The 22753-nt window shown below is 39.0% G+C and overlaps 1 protein-coding gene across 1 annotated transcript in view; it reads right to left on the bottom strand.

Annotated features, from left to right (window-relative positions):
* The window catches only part of znf609a (zinc finger protein 609a), a 167618-nt gene extending 145564 nt beyond the window's left edge, over window positions 1-22054 (bottom strand). Inside the window, exon 1 of the mRNA XM_035790547.2 lies at window positions 21642-22054. The gene's annotated coding sequence lies outside the window, so the exon portion shown is untranslated. The remainder of the gene's footprint in view (window positions 1-21641) is intronic.
* Window positions 22055-22753: the final 699 nt, after the last annotated feature.

The raw sequence follows: 22753 nt of genomic DNA, 5'->3' as shown, positions 1-22753 counted from the left end.
GCCAAATTCCAGTCTGAAGGATGTATGCTTTGAATTAATTTCCCTCAATCATTAGGTGCTTTTTATGTCACATTCCCTTCTAACGAGTTCTTGTGAGCATCGGAGTAAAACAGAAGGCATACTCGTGTTCCTGAGAAGCTTTCAGGAATGGGGTCATAATATTTTGAAGCTGAAACCATTCAAACGCTAAAGCCAAATTCACATGAAGAAAAAAATGATCAACAGGTCAGAGGCACTAGAAACTGCTTAAACCCACTCAAATCACAATAGTGCTTGTCATTATGCCACTGAACGTCAGATTTTGGTAGGGACTTTTTCCCCCGATCTTTTAGTAAAATGTTAAGAATGGATCAAAGGGCCATACTAAATTAATAAAACAGGCCAGTTCTGGCCATCAGGCCACCAGTTGAATAGCCCTGCTCTATAGCCTAGCCTACTGCTATCATTTGCAGGCCATATGTTATCCTTCAGACACTTGTGTAATTGTTCAGTGAGTGTGTGTAAATGCCATGGGGACTAGAATTTGGTTAACCCATACTTTTGAATGCAAATGAGTAGACTGAAAAGACACTGTTTGCACAATTGCAATTTTGCCAAGCACGAAAAAGTTTTGTTCTATCGATCAAAGTCATCCTAGCCAGGGACATTACCAAAATAATCCAGAGTCCCAAATTAAACTGTAAACAAAGCTACTTCTCTGTCTAGAGGGCACTCAATCTTATTGATTCATTCAGCTGCCTGATCGCTCTCTCAGTATCTTCGGGGTGTCCAACTCAAAAACACTTTATCACATCAGCCTAAGGAACAAAGCTGCTTATTATGGAGAAACTGTATTAACGGGGGAGAGCAGGACAATATTTATTGCCACAGTGCTGATGTGCACTAAAAAGGAAAAATCGGTCTGACAAACTCTTAAAAAGACACAAGTAATCTAGGAGAGAAATAGCCTACAGTCCAACGCTGTCAAACGCTCAAGGGTGAACACACGGGAGGGTGAACACACGGAGGGTGAACAGAAAATGAGAGCAGTCAGTTCCGCAGATTGTCAATCAACAATGAAAAAAGGTCATGACTCCCAGTGTTAACCACAGACCAGAATAACATCATAGGGCCTGGGCTTACATCATCACCCACCTGCCAGCCATCACAGAAAATCCCAGAAGGGTCTTGCTTGGCTACGGCGATGAAACCGCAGCATTGTGACATTCCCTACGCGGACCATTGTTGATGGGACTGCAAGGTGGCAGATGAGATACTGCAAGTGTCCGGACTCCTGTCACAGGTCTGTACTGTCACAGAAAGGCTTGGCATCTCGCTTTCATTCTCTCTCCCAATCTCCCTTCTTCCTCAACACTGTATTCTCCAAAAGAAGATGCAGGATTCAGCAGGCAGGCAGGAGAAGGAGTAGAAGAACACTTTCAATTAATTCCCCAGGAGCTGAGGAGTACAGCCAGCCTTCAAAACGCAATTCTATTTAAAAGGCTTAAAACAGATATAAATGAGTGGATGGAGGAGAAAACCAAATAAGTCCTCCGGGTATGCTCAGAGAGTGACAGTAAGGCAGACAAGCAATATTGTAGAATTTGTAGACTGGTCTACCAAGGCAAGCAGAATAATGAGTGCTCTTAATTTCCTAGTATTACCAGGGATGGGTAATAGTGTCCATCATGGACAGCTTTAATAGTTGAACCAGAAGTATCAGACAGACCTCACATATTTTTATTTATTTTGAGTCACTTGCACAGTAGTACCATTATACTTTCAGAAAGGACTCTTAAAGCTCTCCTAGGCCACTTTAGAAGGTTCTGTTAGGGACACTGAATAGATTGAAACACAACGCTTCATTAGGGGCCAATTTATTCAAAGGCTGTTCTTACCAGACCCCTGAGGATGAACACAATCATTATGTGATTGTTCCGTGAGCTCAAGACCCCTTGTTTGGCAAATTATTTCAATGTGTAGCCAAAAGGAAGTCCCGTGCGCTCAAGACCCCTTGTTTGGCAAACTATTTCAATGTGTAGCCAAAAGGAAGTCCCGTGCTAGCCGACAAGCGATTCACCCCCACCTATTCCGGACTATGAAAACCTATTGGTTTTGTCAAGAGCTGTGCTATGCAAAGGTATGTTGCAAGCAGGGATCTACACACATTTTTCCACTAGTGATTTAGTTGGACCAATTTTAAAAATATATATTGATAATGACCTGGCCTGTCCCATAATCTGCCTGCATTCCATACAGAACCAGGCTAGTAATGATTTTTATTACTGTTTATTACAAAAAAATACAAAAAACACAAGGAAGGGGGTAGGGGGCAGCATTCTGAATTTTGGATGAAAAGCATGCCCAAATTAAATGGCCTGCTACTCGGGCCCAGAATATATGATATGCATATAACTGGTAGATTTGGATTGAAAACACTCTAAAGTTTCTGTGTATAACATAACTGTTTTGGCTGGCGAAAACCTGAGAAAATCCATTCAGGAAGTAGGTTTTTGGGGGGGTTTTCTAGTCAATGCCATTACAGTATCCATTGACTTAGGACTCAAATTGCAGTTCCTATGCCTTCCACTATATGTCAACAGTCTTTAGAAATTGTTTCAGGCTTGTATTCTGATAAATGAGGGAGTAAGACCAGTCTGAATGAGTGGACCCTGACGTGTCACAGAGCTTTTTCATGCGTGCGACCAGAGAGAGTGCCTTTCTTGTTTACCTTTCATATTGACAACGTTATTGTCCGGTTGAAATATTATAGATAATTTAAGCTAAAAACAACCTGAGGCTTGAATACAAACGTCGTTTGACATGTTTCTATGAACTTTACAGATACAATTGGGATTTTTTTGTCTGCCTGTTTTGACTGTGTTTGAGCCTGTGGATTACTGAAGAAAACGTGCAAACAAAAGAGGTTTTTGGATATAAAGAGACTATCGAACAAAAGGAACATTTATTGAGTAAATGAATGTCTTCTGAGTGCAACCATATGAAGATCATCAAAGATAAGGGATTAATTGTATCTATATTTCTGACTTGTGTAACTCTTCTACTTGGCTGGTTACTGTTTGTAATGATTTGTCTGCTGGGCTATGTTCTCAAATAATCGTAAGGTATGCTTTCGCCGTAATGCATTTTTAAAATCTGACACAGTGGCTGGATTCACAAGAAGTTCATCTTTAAACCTATGTAAAATATGTTTCGTTTTCTCAATTCTGTATTTGAATTTGGCGCTCTGCAATCTCACTTGATGTTGGCCAGGTGGGACGCTAGTGGGACGCTAGAAAAACCCATGGAATGACGCCATGTCATCTTGTAACTAACTGTACATTAAACATAGTGATCACAAACATTGACACTGTATATGACATGAGATTTATGATATGGAAAAGTGAAGTGCACATTTGGATTCACGAGTGCTTTTCTTGCTTGTATGGCATCAATGCGGTATTATAATCCTCACCGTAGGGCTCTAAACAAAATTTTTCCACTGGTGGAATCAACTATTTCAGTTGGTGGCACCATCATATGATTTGGTCGCATATAACTTTAACTTCACAATATCATATTTACAATGATTGTTTGGAGGAGAAAAAATAAAACCTTTCCTTGATCTCAAAAAGAGTGTTATTGTTAGTGATTTTGAACAGTACCTCTACAGTTGTAGGGCCCTATAAAATCAGCTTTATCTTTTGGTTAAATCCATTTTCCCAGTTTTATTTTTTCAGGTTTCAGAGTTCTCCAATTGTTTTCAGGTTCCCTCAAAAACATGTTTTTGAAAAACGACAAAAAAAATGTGATGCTCTAAGTCCACAACCACGCTTAACAATATAACTGCTAAAGCAGTTATTTTGACTGCTCACAATTATTTATTTTTTTACATGCCCCCCCTTCGTCCTTGGCTATTCCTAATTATGTCGGTGTTCAAATTTTAATATCAACAGAATTGGAGTTATAACCAGTTTTAGGAGGGCATGTCATTTTGTAAACGGGTTTCCCCCCGTTGCACCTCCTCCCAACAGTAGGGTCTGCGGCACTCCTTCTGACAGTTGAAAGTGCAGTGCCCAGCTGATAATTACCCCAATAATTGCCTCAAAACTGAACCTAAACTATACTGACACTAATTTCACACATATAACAGATGAGATAAATTAAGTAAAGTATGATGAGGAGAAATGGGTGAACGGGGGAATTGATTAGTGAGGGGAAGCGAACGATGCATAATTATGGAATCACCAATTGTGAATGAAGAACAGGGCCGGCCATTCTATTGTATTGGTATATTCTAATTATAATCTCAAAATCGTATGTACCATATATCAATCCACCTAATCCAAACAGTTTTATCAGTCTACGATGGCCTACTTGAAGTAGGTAACAAAGTGAAAGCGTGCGTAATTGTAATGCTGAACGACTGTCAATATCGGGGAAAAGATCCACATCGGCCAGCAGGTGAGCAAGTGTCAGAATGTGGTGATGAGGCTTGTGGAACCTTCAATTGGCAAGGGGAGAATTGTCACCATGGACAATTTCTTCACTGTCATTGGCCTACACCATGAACAAAGCTCCCTCCCTCTGCGCAAAATAAGGCACCTGCAGAGCCGTTGTACTCCACAATGGTGCTGAAGAATGATAAGAAGACAGGGACACAATAAAAGGGAAACCGGAGACTATTGCGCACTACAACCAATCAAAACTATGTCAAAGTGCGTCAATCAAGTGCAGGTTAAAGATTTGTGTGAGCTAAATTAAATCCAACTGATAGCATTGTGTGAAGATGCATACAATGTAAGCACGAGCTGACAATAATTTACTATTTGCCTGATGTCACATAAACACGTTTAATTATAATTCCATTATTGCTTTTGTGCGGATTTGTATTATTTATCAAGGCCACGTGGCACTTATAATGAGGTTTAGGCTACTGATGTTTTCATAATTTGAATGTCTTGCTGACTGTGCACCTTGGTGGTTGGGGGGGGTATTGATTTTATTATGTCATTATAAAAAATAAACTGTTACCGTGTTACACCTATGAAACATAAAGCATGTGTTGGAACAAAGGCACTCCACGAATAAAAGATATTGAATACTTGAATGTGCTTTTGTTTTTACATATAGCCTACAGTAACAAACTAATTAAAATGCTATTGTGTTATTTAAAATAAAAATCGTATTGTAATGTCACCCAATGCCTTTATAAACACAACCAAATTATTGTTTTTGCAACAGCATATAGGAAATGTGTTAATTACAATGTCAGAATGTTGCAGTCAGAATGACTGCTCATTAGCTTGAAGAGGTGTCCCTCGAGGCCCAGGGGTTCTAGTGTTAAACCACATCAGGAGAACATTTTTGAGGTCTGGGAACAATAATTTTAAAAACTTTGAAACCAGCAACTGTAGTGACACCTCTTGCACTGAGATGCAGTGCCTTGGACCTCTGCGCCACTCGGGAGCCCTTAATAATGACATATCATCCCTCCCAAAAAAATCTGTTCTGACTTCAGAAATCTGATCAGTTCCGATCAGATTTACGTAATAAATACAAAAATAGGAAAGTGAGTTTTAACTTTGCATTGGTACTTTTGATGCATTAACTAACACAAATCCATATGTTATAACTGGTTATGTTAATGTTACATTCTCTTCAAGTGCAGGGGCATACAGGTCAGCACTGCTAAGGCAAGAGCAAGAGAGCTTCAGACTAAAATAGTGGGCTATTTAAAGCACAAAGGAAACAAGTTTCAGACACCTAGATGGCAAGGATGTAATTGTGATATAGTTTAGTAAAACGTTACAAAAATGGTTTGTCAAAAGTACTCAAACAAGAACAACCACAGAATATGGGGAAATAGCCTAGGCCTAAATGACCCAGAAAGTTTCATCCATTCCATAAAAAGAAAGCCTTGCCAAGTCCTTAAAATCAATAGGCGTTTGCAGCTTTAAGATAAAAGCATAAGTCTGTTTTCACAAAGTCCTCTTTAAAAGAACCGGTCTCAGTCCTCTTTAAAGTGAACTCTGAGGTAAAAAAAAAATAAAAAAAGTTAAATAACTCTGTTCTCTTTGTATTCACACTTGAATTTAACACAGGTGGACTCCAAGTTGTAGAAACATCTCAAGGATGATCAATGGAAACAGGATTCACCTGAGCTCAATTTCGAGTCTCATAGCAAAGGGTCTGAATACTTATGTAAATAAGGTATTTCTGTTATTTATTGTTAATAAATTTGCCTTTTTTTAAACTATTGTTTTTGCTTTGTTGTTATGGGATATTGTGTATAGCCTGATGAGTGAAAAAATGTATTCAATCAATTTTAGAATAAGACTGTAACGTAACAAAATGTGGAAAAGAGGAAGGGGTCTGAATACTTTCCGAATGCAATGTAGTCTACTGTCCCTTTAGGAGCTAGAATAGATTTTGTACCATATGTTGTGTTTCTCATCAAATATGTTGTCTTTAACACTATTCAAACCCCACAATGGAATAAACAGCTTATGAAGCTCTCTTAGCCTATCGATCACATATTGCAAAAAAATAATCTGAACTAAAACCTGCACACATATTTTGGAATTTCTGTGCATCCTTTACAATCGCTAATCAATATCCAAAAACAGTACACATTTTTCCATTAACTTGCACATTATCATCTTCTCTATTTTGTGGCACCAATTTCACAGTTTATGGCAGGGGAAACAATGTTACAGTAGTCTAGTATGTGGTAAGGGAATAATGAATAATGACAAGCGAACCTGGGGAACATTGGTTTCACATTGCCCTAAAAAAGGGAACTGGACGGCGGAATTCAAGTGAATTCGAAGTCAGGGTGTTTTCACATATAGTCCTCTTTAAAAAGAAGCACTCTCAGTCAGTGAACACTGGGGTGAACAAAAAGCAAAAACTCAGGTCTCTTTGTATTCACACTGCCCTAGCCTTTGAATCAGGACTCTATTGCCAGTTCACTTTAAAATGTTTGTGGTCCGAGTTGTCTTTGCATCCACATTGCCATGTTTAGAAAAGAACCAATTTTTTTCCAACATTTACTCAATGCACTCCGGGTAAATACATGCACATTGCAGGACAAGCCATACTATCAGAACCGGTTATCGGACAGCCAGGGATGTCACAACATACATTTTGACAGCTAATAGTTAGCATTTTGTTACAAAATAAGATATTAATTATAAATCAAATATAATATTTACATGTAAAAAAAAAAAAAAAAAGGAGAAAAAAAGGAAAACAGGATAAATGGCAAAATAATAATTGCAGATTAAATAATGCTTTAATTATACTCAAAATTGTACCGCCAACCTGCACATCATCTTTTTTTAGTTTATGGCTACGGCAGGGGAAGCGGTGTTAGAGTAGCTTATAGTACTTGGTGTGGACATAATGATAAAAAGAACCTGGAGAGCAGTGTTCTCATTGCACTAAAAAAGGGAAACGAATCACAGACTCCTGAGATGTCTCAGTTCGGGTTCGTGTCGGTATTCGAGGGGTTCGAGTCCCTTTGGCGTGTTCACACTACACAAACAATTAAGCGACCTGCAAAAATGGGCTAAAAGGGAACAAGTGTGAAAACACCCTGAAAACACAGAAAGAACACACAACTGTGTTCATTTGGCATTGCAGCATCTCTTTAGTCTTCTAAATTACTAATCTAAAGCCTGGTAAGAACAAAATGAACAATAATGCTATTTCAAATGTGTGCGGTGTATAATCTTACCGTAACGTTTTAATACACGTAAGAAACCAGACTGAAATAAGACCTAGCTTAAATTATGAATGAATGCACAGGCCTAGCCAAATTAATAATGACACAGAAAGCCGACGCATCCTATAGGCTACTGCTCAACGGGATCTCTTTTCTTTCTGGCTCAGATATTACATCAAAATGTCACCGCCTTGCACACGTCATAACACATGATTTGTTCTACATCATGCAGAACACATCATGAAATCATGTCATAATTATGCCTCAGCTTTACATCCGCTTTAGGAATGCTTTATGAACTGTCACACTTAATGGGCATCGTGAACCTTCCGAGTTGGGTTTAAGTTGTGGCTCGCTTTAAGTACTACCTCAGCTCTTGCCCTTTCTGGGATCTCAGGCAGTCAGTCGCCCTGTGCACATAGATCCTATCTTGTTTGATGGCTCATTCCAGTGCAACTGATCTTCTGTGAAGGTATACTGGTCAGTAGCACAGTTTAGTACTCAGTACCAATGACATGTAGAGGCACGACACTTAATACATTCCTGATTATGTCCTTCTCGATCTACGTCTATGTAGGGGCGTAGCATGGGGTTAAAAAGAGCCATGTTCAAATCAACAACATAAAAATTATTCCATTTGTGACCAAGACCAGAACATACCACTTGGCAAATTTATCAGAAGGGAAACCGTTAGGGGACCAGCATTCTACCGTCCTTTTAAAGCCCTAGTTAAACCTTATTTAGCCTACTGAATAAATTCAAACATCCAAAAATGTCTCCATCATTTAACCTCAAGCATTTTCTAGGTTAGGACTTGGCCTAGATAGAAAACCTTGTAGGCCTATGGCTATGTGACATAGCCTATAGTAGACAAAATACCAATTTTATTGGTCCATATTATTGAAAAATATTGATTATTATCTCGTTCTTTTTATTGGTGAGAAATGGTTTTGGAGCTGGGAGGCCATGGAGGTGTTGAGGTGCAAAATTGCTGGCGCACCTCAACCTTTTTTATAACCCATATAGACCTAATGCTTCTTTGAGTGTAAACTTCTATCAAAGTCAAATGGCAAATACAATAAAATGGTGAGGCCCATACAAAAAATAAACCACAGTCCTATGTGCATTTAGCATACAATGTAATGCACGGCTGTCATAACAAGTAGACAACTTTTAAAGCTGTTAGCGTTAGGCAAGGCCTACATTCTATCATGTAACCAACGTTTTAAATTCTCTGTTCACTGGGGAAGTCCTGTGGGAAATGGAAGCTTGCTTTTTGTTCAAGTCTTTGTAAATGAAAGCTTCACAAATAGAATTGTTTATCCTCAATCCTAGGTTGTATAGGAATTGCCAGTCTGATTGCATGCACTGGATGATTTCTCAACTAGGTTTGCGGTGAGAAAATGTGTCACGCCATGGGAATGCCAGTTTCTAGGCTTTTTAAGTGTCAACAACTCCTTCCAGTATGCTGCTTTGCAAATCATCTGGAAATCTATCTGCAATTGATTGCATATCAGCCTACATATCCTAGTCACTTCAATAGGACTTCATCTAGGCTTTCTCAACAGCCTTTTTCCTTTCTGTAGCCTACTCCAATAGAGGCTCAGAGAAAAGAGTATGCAGAATTTAGGCTGCACCCCACTCTCCAGTTAGCTCGGCTCTGCAGTGAAAACAACTTAGTCTTTCAAATAAGGTCTTCTGAAAAAGGCCTTTGTGGGCATTGGCAATTGAAATGCTAGTCTGATTACACAGATATATGTATCCTTCTCATCCTAAATTCAATTTGCTGTGACTAATGGATTGGAGATACACAAGCCCAGGGTTGCTTTTTTCAGAGCCGTTTTCTACCTCAGGTAACCCAAAAGGGAACGGATATCTGGTACAATCTCCTTGCCTCGTTCAGAGCCAGTCAGGGAATTGTTTTTGACAAGAGAACAGAATTTCAGAGCTAAGAACACCAGGGCTTAGCAGGGAAATTTGGGTAGCAGAAGCCCTTATGGACCACAGGCAGATCCCAGATAACAAAACTAGAGACAAAAGGAGGCTCAGCACTGGCCCGCCATTCCAAAACATTAGTGGCTTGTTCTTTGGTCTCCCTAGCAGAATGGGGGCCAACAGATATGCCCTGATATTGGGCAAATTCAGTTTCATTGTTCCTCTGACAACAAATCTCCTCTTCCAGATGCCACTTGGGTCTCAGCCAAGAGGCAGCATGTCAAAGGGAGTGACTTAGCAGACCTTCCTCCTAACATCACCTCAGGCATCAGAGGCCTCGTTTTCCACGACTTGAGTGATTTAATCAGATCATAGGCCTCAACTCAAATAAATGAGGTCATGAACTGTCACAATAATAACAGAACATGATAACAGCGTAATGTAGCCCATCATATGTCTGGTGACACCTCAAGACTTAATTTTCAACATCTCCAAGGCCCAATGTTGATCATGATACTTACCTGACATGATGACTCCTTGCTGTGCCCAGTCCACCTGGCCGTGCTGCTGCCCTATTGTGCTGCTGGCCGTGCTGCTGCCTTATTTTTATTGGACCATGCTGGTCATTTATGAACATTTGAACATCTTGGCCATGTTCGGTTATAATCTCCACCTGGCACAGCCAGAAGAGGACTGGCCACCCCACATAGCCTGGTTCCTCTCTAGGTTTCTTCCTAGGTTTTGGCCTTTCTAGGGAGTTTTTCCTAGCCACCGTGCTTCTACACCTGCATTGCTTGCTGTTTGGGGTTTTAGGCTGGGTTTCTGTACAGCACTTTGAGATATCAGCTGATGTACGAAGGGCTATATAAATACATTTGATGATTAGCACAACACTTAGGTCCTGATGCAATATGGTTTGCAATTCTCACGATTCTATATGTATTGCGATTCGATAATGCGATTTTATAGCAATTTGATGTTCCAAACAGATTGCTCACTATATGTCTGCTGCAGAGAGACAAGATAGAGCATGAGAAAAAGAGAGTGCTGAAAACATGGAAATAAAAAGAAAAGGAAATAAAAGTTCTTAAAACATGTTGGATCACCATTTAAAAAGAAGATGTACCAGCTATAGGATGAAAAATACTGGAGTTTTGGCACAGGTACAGCCGACTAGCGCTAGTTAACACTACCAACAGTAGAAAAATACAATCATACAAATCTATACTTTGATTCAAATATCGATATAGATCGTACAAAAATAATATTGCAATATGTAACTGCACATTTCCCTCCCATTACTATCTGGGGGGTGAACAAATATTAGCCAAACGATATTTACTTTAACTTCTTGGTGACAGGGGGGCAGTATTGAGTAGCTTGAATGAATAAGGTGCCCAGAGTAAACTGCCTGCTACTCTGTCCCAGATGCTAATATATGCATATTATTAGTAGTATTGGATAGAAAAAACTCAGAAGTTTCTAAAACTATTTGAATGATGTCTGTGAGTATAACAGAACTCATATGGCAGGCGAAAACCTGAGAAAAATCCAACCCGGAAGTGGGAAATCTGAGGTTTGTAGTTTTTCAAAGCTTGGCCTACCGAATACACATTGAGATATGGATGAAGTTGCACTTCCTACGGCTTCCACGAGATGTCAACCGCCTTTTGAAACTTGAATGAGGATTCTACTGTAAAGGAGGGGCTCATGAGACCTCTGAGTCAGTGGTCTGGCAGAGAGCCTTGGTCTCATGACGCGCGCTCCCAACAGAATTACTTGGCGACCCAGTGCTTTTTCTGAGGACAAAGGAATTCTCCGGGTTGGAACGTTGATGTTTTATGTTAAAAACATCCTAACGATTGATTCCATACATCGTTTGACATGTTTCTAAAGGACTGTAACGGAACTTTGAGTTTTTGTCTGGATGAAATGCTCGCGTCTCATGAAGATGAGTGATTACTGGGCTGAACACGCTAATAACAAGTGGCTATTTGGACATAAATGATGGAACAAATCAGTCATTTATTAGCAAACTGGGATTCCCGGGAGTGCCTTCTGATGAAGATCATCGAAAGGTAAGTGAATATTTATGGTGTTGTTTCTAATTTTGTTGATTTCGAAAATGGCGGACATTCCTCTGGCTGTTTTGGGCTCTGAGAGCCGTTCTCAAATTATGCTTTTTCCGTGATGTTTTTTTTAAATCTGACACAGCGGTTGCATTAAGAAGAAGTCTCTTTAATTATGTGAATAACACGAGTATCTTTTATCAATGTTTATTATGAGTATTTCTGCAAAATCACCGGATGTTTTAGAATCAAAACATTACTGCACGTAACGCGCCAATGTAAACTGAGATTTATGGATATAAATACGCACATTATCAAACAAAACATACATGCATTGTGTAACATGATGTCCTATCAGTGTCATCTGATGAAGATCAAAGGTTAGTGATTAATTTGATCTATTTCTGCTTTTTGTGACTCCTATCTTTGGCTGGGAAAATGGCTGTGTGTTTTTTCAACTTGTCGTTGAACTAACAATCATATGTTGTGCTTTAGCTGTAAAGCATTTTTTTTTATCGGACACGATGGGTAGAATAACAAGATGTTTCTTTCATTTGCTGTATTGGACTTGTTAAAGTGTGAAATTTACACATTTCTAAAAAATATTTTTGAATTTTGCACGCTGCCTTTTGAGCGGAATGTTGTCGTGGGTTCCGCTAGAAAGGTTAAAAACACAAGTGTCATTGTTCGGTGATGATTCATGTTTTCTTTTAAATCCACACTTAGAATCCCTCCACAGCCTCAGAGGATCTAGATACTTTTTCTAACCTCTCTAACCAAATTATGTGTACTATATTACGTATTGCATCACAAAAAAAATACAACTTTTACATTATCGTGTAGTTTACCAATAAAATGGTCTGACAAGGATGTGGACATACTCGGCATACGTATCCCGAAAGAAAGAAATTCTCTCACTCCAATACATTTTTATTTTAGAGTTAGCAAAAATAAATAAGAACTTGCTACCATGGAAAGGAAAATACCTGTCTTTTTGTGGAAAAATCACCCTGATTAACTCTTTAGTCATATCACAGTTTACCTATTTGCTTATGGTTTTGCCTACACTCAGCGACCAGTTATTGTAATTATATGAGCAAAAATATAATATTTTTTATTTGGAATGGCAAGCCAGACAAGATTAAAAGGGCCTATTTATATAATGAATATGAATTTGGAGTGCAGAAATTAACGAAATATTAAAGCATTAGACCTATCACTAAAAGGCATCAGTCATACAAAAAAAGTTGTCCTAAAATTCAAAATGGTTCTCTAGTAAATTAGTAAGAATGTCTCACCCCCATGTTCAAGAATGGCCTTTTTCCATTTATACCGATTACAAAACACACAATTTTGGTTATTTGAAAACAAAATCTCAAAAAGAGCATTCTTTTTTAAACAAGCCATAGAAAGTTGGTTACAATTTCAGTTTAATCCACCTGAAAAGACAGAACAAAATAGTGGATAAACTAAAAAAATAAAAAAAACTATTTTTCGATAACATTTTTTTTTAAAGGGATAATCTTTGTAAATGATATCACAAATAGGATTGGTGGAGTTATGTCACACATATGGAAATGTTGAACTGTCTGCTCTACCCAAAATTACAACCAACTAATTGCAGCATTACCGCAAAAATGGAAGAGGTAAGTGGAAGGGACATGTCTGTCGGCCCTGCATTAAAGACAAAAAATGGTTAAAAGAAAATTGTGATCAATAAAAATATATACCAGTTTCATTTAAGGACCAAAAAATGACAGCTGTGCCATATAAATTGCAAAATAGTTGGGTAGAGATGTTTTATTTACTTTTGTGAAATAGCACAGTTACAAATATATGGCAAATAAAAATACATACATACTGATAACAAGTTCAAACAGGTGCCATTAATACAGGTAACGAGTGGAGGACAGAGGAGCCTCTTAAAGAAGAAGTTACAGGTCTGTGAGAGCCAGAAATCTTGCTTGTTTGTAGGTGACCAAATACTTATTTTCCACCATAATTTGCAAATAAATTCATTAAAAATCCTACAAATGTGATTTTCTGGATTTTCTTTCCTCATTGTGTCTGTCATAGTTGAAGTGTACCTATGATGAAAATGACAGGCCTCTCTCATCTTTTTAAGTGGGAGAACTTGCACAATTGGTGGCTGACTAAATACTTTTTTGCCCCACTGTATGTCATGAAATAAAATGCAAATTAATTAATGGATTTTTGTTTTAGTTTCCATCTCTCACAGTTGAAGTATACCTATGATAACAATGACAGACCTCTACATGCTTTGTAAGTAGGAAAACCTGCAAAAACGGCAGTGTATCAAATACTTGTTCTCCCCATACATATGTATGTATGTAAATATATATTTACCCCAAAAATATATGGGGGATTGGAAATACAGAAAATTACATTATAATTTATTTGTATAAAAAATATATACAAACATTAGGCTGTGTTCATGAATTATTGTGCCGTTTCAATGGTTCTGTTTGTAAGTGAGAAGTGTTTAGACCCTTTGACAAAGACCATCATAAACAAGAGGAAAAAGAGTGAAAACATAGGCAACTATGATGTATTTTCATAAATGTCTTGAATTCAAAGTGTCTCTGAAATGATTTTCAAACAACAGCAAGGCGAGGAGCCTAGGGAAATAGGCTACTCCTGCATTACTTTGAAATCTATTCAGCTTAGGGCCTACATCTAGGTATAGGCCTAAGGGTTGCGGTTCACCCTCTGAGAATAAAGCATGCTTTCACTTTGAGGATGGATACAGTGGAGAATACATTTCTACAATGTCAGAAATAGCCCTAAAGGACTTACGTTACTCTCTTTTCACTGATGATCTCCGACTACAACAAATAAGTTAATATCCACGTCCAAGAATAATAATGAGGAAATGGTTTAGAACTCAATACCTACATGTGTGGGCCCTCATACCTACACGTGTGGGCTTTTTATTCTCGATTCAAACAGAATTGCAAACTCACAGCAACATCTCAACAATGAGAGGTGTGAGTGGGCGGTATCACACTTCACGGTAAACAAATAGACAAGTCGCCTAGTAAGCAAACATCTGCCTTTTCCTTCAACTCCACTTAGCACAGATGATCCAGGAGGTAATTGGACATACATCAGTTCAAAGACAAATACCTTTGGAAGTTTTTATTTTTTAACAATGAAACAGAGCTAGTCTGGAACTTGATCTGCCATTGCAAGCAATTGAGCATAACAATGTTTTAAAGGTCATTATGGTGATGTTATTTTGCATCAACAAAATATGCCTCATGTCACTTAATTCAAACATTGTTTGACTTGGGAAATAACAAATTGCAACATGAAGAACAAATATAGTTTTTCTCAAAACTTTACAATAATTGTATTGAATTGTGTGTCTGCTGTTGATGTCGACGAGGCTGAATGGATTCTCTACACATATGTAGTAAAAAATGTAAAATAAATGAATATCCTAGAATTACCAGCTCAGAGCCATTGAACAGCTGCAGGGAGAATGAAAATAACAGAGTGGGCCAAGAGAGCAAACAAAACATTTCACTTTTTATACAGTGATATGTCATGTGTGCATATATTTTACATACGGGTGGTCCCGGGAATTGAACCCACTATTGTGGCATTGCAAGTGCCATGCTCTACCAACTGAGCTACAGAAGACCACAAGTAGACAATAGTCAGTGATGTGTATTCATGGATGCCAGGCTTCCCCCAAAAGAAATTACCAAGAATAAAGGAAAACATGTCTCTGTATATGTAGTCAATCCATCTCATGCTATCTGATCAAAAAGAGTAAGACATTGTTGCCCGCCCGTAGCATTAAATGAAAAGGAAGACAGCGAGCATTTGGCCTCCCTTGATAAAAATATAGAAAAAATAAATAGCTAAACTGAATTAGCGCAACTGCGAATGGTCCAAGAGCACCAATAAAAAAGGGTCAACGGAAGCCAGTTTGGATTTGGCTTCACACCAATCGCATCAAAAGCAAAACATAATTGACATAATTGCATCCCGTTGTGTAGTTGTCCTCTGGTGGATAGCTTCTTTTTTTTTTTTACATACAATCTACCTGCAGTAAAGCCACTCAACATGTACATTACATTCAGTCATCTAGCAGACACTCCGATCCAGAGCGACCTACAAGAGCAACCAGGGCACAAACAGATCTCCCACCAAGTTAAAGCGACCTCTCGGCCACCGGTCCAAGCTTACAACCACCAACCATCCAGACCCATTTACTTTTTCCACATTTTGTTACATTACAGCCTTATTCTAAAATAAAGCTGTAATGTGCGTACACATAAATCAACATGATGAAAAAGCGAAAACAGATTTTACATTTTTGCAAATGTATGAAAAATAAAAACAGATACCTTTTGCTATGGACTCGAAATTGAGCTCAGGTGCATCCTGTTTCCACTGACCATCCTTGAGATGTTTCTACAACTTGGAGTCCACCTGTGGTAAATTCAATTGATTGGACACAATTTGGATAGGCACACACCTGTATATAAAAGCTCTGCATTGCTTGTTTGAAAAATAGATACTTTGAACAAGATTTCATTTTCAATTAAACAGTTATGCATTAGGGGGCGCTATTAAAATTTTGGATGAAAAACATTCCCGTTTTAAACAAGATATTTTGTCGTCACGAAAAGATGCTCGACTATGCATATAATTGACAGCTTTGGAAAGAAAACACTCTCACGTTTCCAAATCTGCAAAGATATTATCTGTGAGTGCGACAGAACTGATGCTACAGGCGAAACCAAGATGAAATTTCAAACAGGAAATGCCCCAGATTTTGAATGCGCTTTGTTCCAATGTCTCCTTATATGGCTGTGAATGCGCAAGGAATGAGCCTACACTTTGTCGTTTCCCCAAGGTGTCTGCAGAATTGTGACGTATTTGTAGGCATATCATTGGAAGATTGACCATAAGAGACTACATTTACCAGGTGTCCGCTTGGTGTCCCCCGTCGAAATTATTGCGTAATCTCCAGCTGCATGCATTTTTCCATGTGGTTTAGAGGAGAAACCAAACTTCCACGAATGATATATCATCGAATAGATATGTGAAAAACACCTTGAGGATTGATTCTAAACAACGTTTGCCATGTTTCTGTCGATATTATGGAGTTAATTTGGAAAAAAGTTTGGCGTTATAATGACTGAATTTTCGGGGTTTTTTCTTAGCCAAACGTGATGAACAAAACGGAGCGATTTCTCCTACACAAATATTTTTGGAAAAAAGGAACATTTGCTATCTAACTGGGAGTCTCCTGAGTGAAAGCATCTGAAGTTCTTCAAAGGTAAATTATTTAATATGGTTGCTTTTCTTATTTCTGTGAAAATGTTGCCTGCTGCCAGCACAGCCTAGCATTATGCCATGCTAAACTTACACAAATGCTTGTCTAGCGTTGGCTGTAACGCATATTTTGAAAATCTGAGATGACAGTGTTGTTAACAAAAGGCTAAGCTTGTGTTTGAATATATTTATTTCATTTCATTTGCCATTTTCATTAATAGGAAACGTTGCGTTATGGTAATGTACTTGAGGATATGATTACGCTCCCGGATATGGGATTGCTCGTTGCTAGAGGTTAAACAGGTCAACATTCACAAGGCCGCATGGACAGACAGATTACCAGGACATGTACAGTGATCATGCGCTGACCAACTGTTAAGTGTCACTGACATTTTCAACCTCTCCCTGTCCGAGTCTGTAATACCAACATGTTATAAGCAGACCGCCATAGTGCCTGTGCCAAAGAACACCAAGGTAACCAGCCTAAATGACTACCGACCAGTAGCACTCACATCTGTAGCCATGAAATGCTTTGAAAAGGCTGGTCATGACTCACATCAACACCATTATCCCAGAAACCCTAGACCCACTCCAACTTGCATTACGCCCCAACAGATCAACAGATGATGCAATCTCTATTGCACTCCAAACTGCCCTTTCGCATCTGGACAAAAGGAACACATATGTGAGAACGCTATTCATTGATTACAGCTCAGCGTTCAACACCATAGTGCCCTCAAAGCTCATCACTAAGCTAAATACCCTGGGAACAAACACCTCCCTCCGCAACTGAATCCTGGACTTCATGATGGGTCGCCCCCAGGTGTTAAGGGTAGGTAACAACATGTCTGTCACGCTGATCCTCAACACAGGGGCCCCTCAGGGGTGCGTGCTCAGTCCCCTCCTGCACTCCCTGTTCACTCATGACTGCACGGCCATGCACGACTCCAACACCATCATTAAGTTTGCTGATGACACAACAGTGGTAGGCCTGATCACTGACAACGATGAGACAGCCTATAGGGAAGAGGTCAGAGACCTGGCCGCGTGGTGCCAGGTCAACAAACCCTAACTCAACAAAGGAGAGGATTGTGGACTACAAGAAAAACAGGACCGAGCACACCCCCATTCTCATCAACGGGGCAGCAGTGGAGCAGGTTGAGAGCTTCAAGTTCCTTGGTTTCCATATCACCAACAAACTAATATGGTCCAAGCACACCAAGACAGTCTTGAAGAGGGCACGACAAAACCTATTCCCCCTCAGGAGACTGAAAAGATTTGGCATGGGTCCTCAGATCCTCAAAAAGTTCTACAGCTGCACCACCGAGAGCATCCTGACTGGTGGCATCACTGCCTGGTATGGCAACTGCTTGGCCTCCAACCACAAGGCACTACAGAGGGTGGCGCGAACAGCCCAGTACATCACTGGGGCCAAGCTTCCTGCCATCTAGGACCTCTATACCAGGCAGTGTCAGTGGAAGGCCCTAAAAATTGTCCTAGACTCCAGCCACCCTAGTCATAGACTGTTTTCTCTGCTACTGCACGGCAAGCAGGTCCAAGAGGCTGCTAAACAGCTGCAAACCCCAAGGTGTAAGAGTCCTGAACATCTACTCAAACGGCTACCCAGACTATTTGCATTGCTCCCACCTCACCTCCACTAACCGGTGCTCCTGCACATTGACTCTGTACCGGTACCCCCCGGTATATAGTCTCGCTATTGATGTTTTACTGCTGCTCTTAAATTACCTATTACTTTCTTCTTATTCTTGTCCAAAGTTTTTGGAACTGCATTGTTGGTTGGGGGCTCGTAAGTAAGCATTTTACTGTTGTAATCAGCGTATGTGACTAATAAAATTGGATTTTCCAGACTGAAAGGATTTAATATACTCAAAGTTATTCCTCTGTAATTTGGCCTTGTGGATTTGTTAACTTTATCATTTGTATTATTATGAAATCATTTTTAAAAAAGAGTTCCTGCAAATTATTTTGGATAGCGTTCCTGTTTTGAAGATTCAGGAAGAATTTGGTATTTTTTTCTCCATATTCCATCCAGTTTGCTTCATTTTTTAATAATATATTACATTACATTTTTGAGCCAATGCCACAGATGTTAGAAAATTGAGTCAGTATATTATATGTGTCGTAGATCAGAGTAGGTTGATGTGTGTGATATTGGATGTGATTTAGTTAAAGTTTAGTGTCTGAATAAGAGCAAGACAATAATGTGCAAATAAATAAGAACCCAGCCAATTTGCATGGTTGAGTGTCCGTGTGTAACATGAAGGAGGTGTAGTCTTAATATTCAGGATGATAATTGTAATCCATATTGTATCAACATCATAGTTGCATTAAACATCATTATCATAGAAAAACACAACCCAGTATTTCCATAGTAATTGAGGTTTCACATGATTATGAAACAGAGATCCCGTACAAGATGTTATTATTCCCCAACATCCCTGTTCTGCCATCTTCCTATTGCTTGTTGGAAACATAGATAAACATGTAGACCAAGATACACAAAAACATATTGAATTATAGGAAGTTCTTGACAGTAGAGAGATCTATTCTGTATGCGTGACTGTAAGTGAGTGTAATTGAGTGTGTGAGTGTCCGGTGGATAGCTAGCTAGTTAAATTGTTCCCTTTCCTAAATTAGCCATGGATGGATATGGGGATTTGGACTTGGTTTTACTTAATTCTCTGTGTTGGTCAAAGATTATAACAGTGATTCTGATCCAACCATAAATTCATACATTGTGCCCCTCCAACATGTAGTTAGATGTAGTATGCTAATGTTGACTAGCCGGCTCATCATTGACCATGACAGGAAGTTAGGCTTGCGAGCAAGCATTTTAACCAGGTAGCCTAGGACAACAAAAACTACAAGTGTGTACTGTATGAGACTCACAGACCGTTTTGTCAACATGAAAGAGAGGAGGATGGCATTGGCGTTTCTCTACAAGTAGTCTACATGTTTTTTTTCTACTTGAACGAGAACACGCACACATAGAAATCAGAACCATGGACAGCCACATCATATTTTGCTTATGTTGATTGGACTAAATCGTTTTTGGTAGCTTTTAGTTGTCACTGTATTAGACAAGGCATAGGTGATTTTATGGTGTTGAAGTTGAAATGGTGCTGAAATAGTGGAGGCAGCTCCTGTTTTTGTTGTTGCTATAAATGTGGTTCTAAATCAATAGCTGTTTAGGAGTCTGAAAATGTCTGAAACGTTAACTTGCTTGACCATGCTGTGGAGGTCATATAACTGAGATATAAACATTTTGTGGACTTATAACCAGACAGATGTTTCTCTGTTTTTTTTATGAAATAAAGGTGTGGTTTAATTTTTTCTGCCACTGTGTCTTCTTATTGTCTCAGCCTTAGGCCTATATATCATAGTGGCAAGGCATATGAACTAACAGGTTCTAGAGCAAACACAATTACCACAACACATAGGTTGTAATATGGCATTTGACTTCCCCAGTGATTCTACCCACGCACCGCTATACTGTAACAATCCAGGGGAGACGGTGAGTGCCACGAACCCGAGCAGCCATGGCCAATGGTACAAAAAAAACAGTCATATTATTGGGGGAACAGTCATTGGTCACTCTTATCGATGTCAGCTTCGTTACACTAACCCCACCAAAATACGTCTATGAGTGTGGCTCAAACTCAGGACAGCAAATCTGCAACCATAAACACTGCTTACAAGGAAGCTAGTTCCCTTGGGAGAGCCAGGACTGTAACAATAACCAGATTGCCTTGCATTGTTATCACAAAAATATAGCATTGAATAAAATGTGATGGTTAATTGCGATTTCACTACGCCTCTTGACTTGAGTCATCCAATAATATAGAGAAGTCTGAAGGCGACTAAAAGGAACATGTTAAGTAGTCTAGGAACCCACTTACCCTGGCCCTTCTAGCGTCAGGTGGCATGGCATGGCTGTCCAGGCAAATACTGTGACATATGCTCTCGTACACTGCATATCATTAAGTTCTTTGCAAAAGGCTGAGCCAACCTACTAAAAACACACACTAGCTTGGTTTATGACAGACACCCTGTTAGCCAACTAATGTTGGATAGCAATATCATCAAGTCACTTCCTAGGGAAACAGAGGACAAGTGTACAAGCATTGGCATAGAATAGCCATACTAGCAAATTGAAAGGATCAGGATATATGGTGCTAAAGTTAACAATTAACGTTACTCTTTAAAACGGCTTGTTAAATGGCTAAGATGAAAATAGAAGGCGGTTAAACGTTATTCCCTAAAATGCACACATTGCATTAGGGCATTTCCTAAATGTCCACTTCTTAGGATAATTTGCTAGCTATGGCTAACGTTAGCTAATACCATTTTAGGACAAGAGCCGAATAACTCATGGGTGCTTGTGTTGAAATAGCTGCTCCTCCTGGGTCTTCAGACAAAGAGGGGTTCGCGAAAGCAGTTGTTAGCCAGATAAGCTAAGTGTTAGCTAGCTATAGCGCCCTTTCCAGGTTAGCATTAGCTAAGGACGCTAGCTCGCGCGCTAGTTACGTCCCGCGTTTCTAAAGTAACGTTATCGAAAACATTCCTACACTCGTATAAACTTAATGTTAACTTACCCCACTTGCCAACACCAATCCAACGAATGTTTATGTACACTCCATAGATCCTGATAGTAAAGGTAAAAGCACTTTGATGACCCCCAACGTGCTAAAATTCACAGACAAATCAATCAACGCGCTCCCAAGAAATCCCAACAGCAGAGAAAAGGAAATGCCAATTCACTGGACTGCAGCCATCACACACGTTGAGATCCTGTTAAAAAATTGAAATATACCGGTTACGATGGGCATTTCAAATTAAGTTTCAAGCCTGGTTGGAAATATAGCACATCCTTTCTGTAGTCCGAATTGTAAATTCCGATATTCCGGTGGTTTCCACCAGTTTTATTACTGGACTTGATTTCGCTGAATCTCTAATATCTTAATGGCTGTTTATCTTTCAATGCTGAGGGGAGCGAATACAATGTAACCAACAAGCAGAACGAGTCATTTGCAAATTCAGGAGTAAGAGCCTTTGTGGACTGAACCGCTAGGGGAGGTACACTACTAGCTGAGAAGAACCGGAACTGGATTTTAAAGGGGATTGGGGATGTTGGTGAATGACTCTCGATGCCTTGGATAATTTAATTATTGGCATGACAGGAACAAAATGGTTATATATACATGGTAAATACGTAGCAGCAAAAAGAGACACAGCTACATTATTGATATTTGGCTGTCAAAATGCACACGTGTATGTTGTGCTTGATATGAGATAACAAGGCAACTCTACTAAATATTTAGTTGAAATACAAATAACAAGAAATAAAATAAAACAATATTGATGCCTGATTTTATATAACTTTACACAATATTATCCGCATAGTTTGTTTCAAATAAATTCACAAAAAAATAAAAAATCAGAATTCTGTTTCAACTTTATAGATTTTACTCAGAGTGCAATTGTGTCTTTATGTTTATTTCCTCGGGTTGATAGTACAGCTATGGATACCAAGGATTGTGTAAAATACCAAAAACAGTACAAATCAAATCACATTTTATTTGTCACACACGTTATAACAACAGGTGTAGACTAACAGTGAAATGCTTACTTAATTAAGGGACCCTTCCCAACAATGCAGAGACTGAAAAAAAAGTGAAATAATAGAAATATAATAACACAAGGAATA

The sequence above is a fragment of the Oncorhynchus keta genome, chromosome 17 (assembly GCF_023373465.1).
Source record: "Oncorhynchus keta strain PuntledgeMale-10-30-2019 chromosome 17, Oket_V2, whole genome shotgun sequence".
NCBI classification, from domain to species: domain Eukaryota; kingdom Metazoa; phylum Chordata; class Actinopteri; order Salmoniformes; family Salmonidae; genus Oncorhynchus; species Oncorhynchus keta.
Note: the sequence above shows the minus strand (reverse complement) of the source record. Positions and strands in the feature narration are given on the sequence as shown.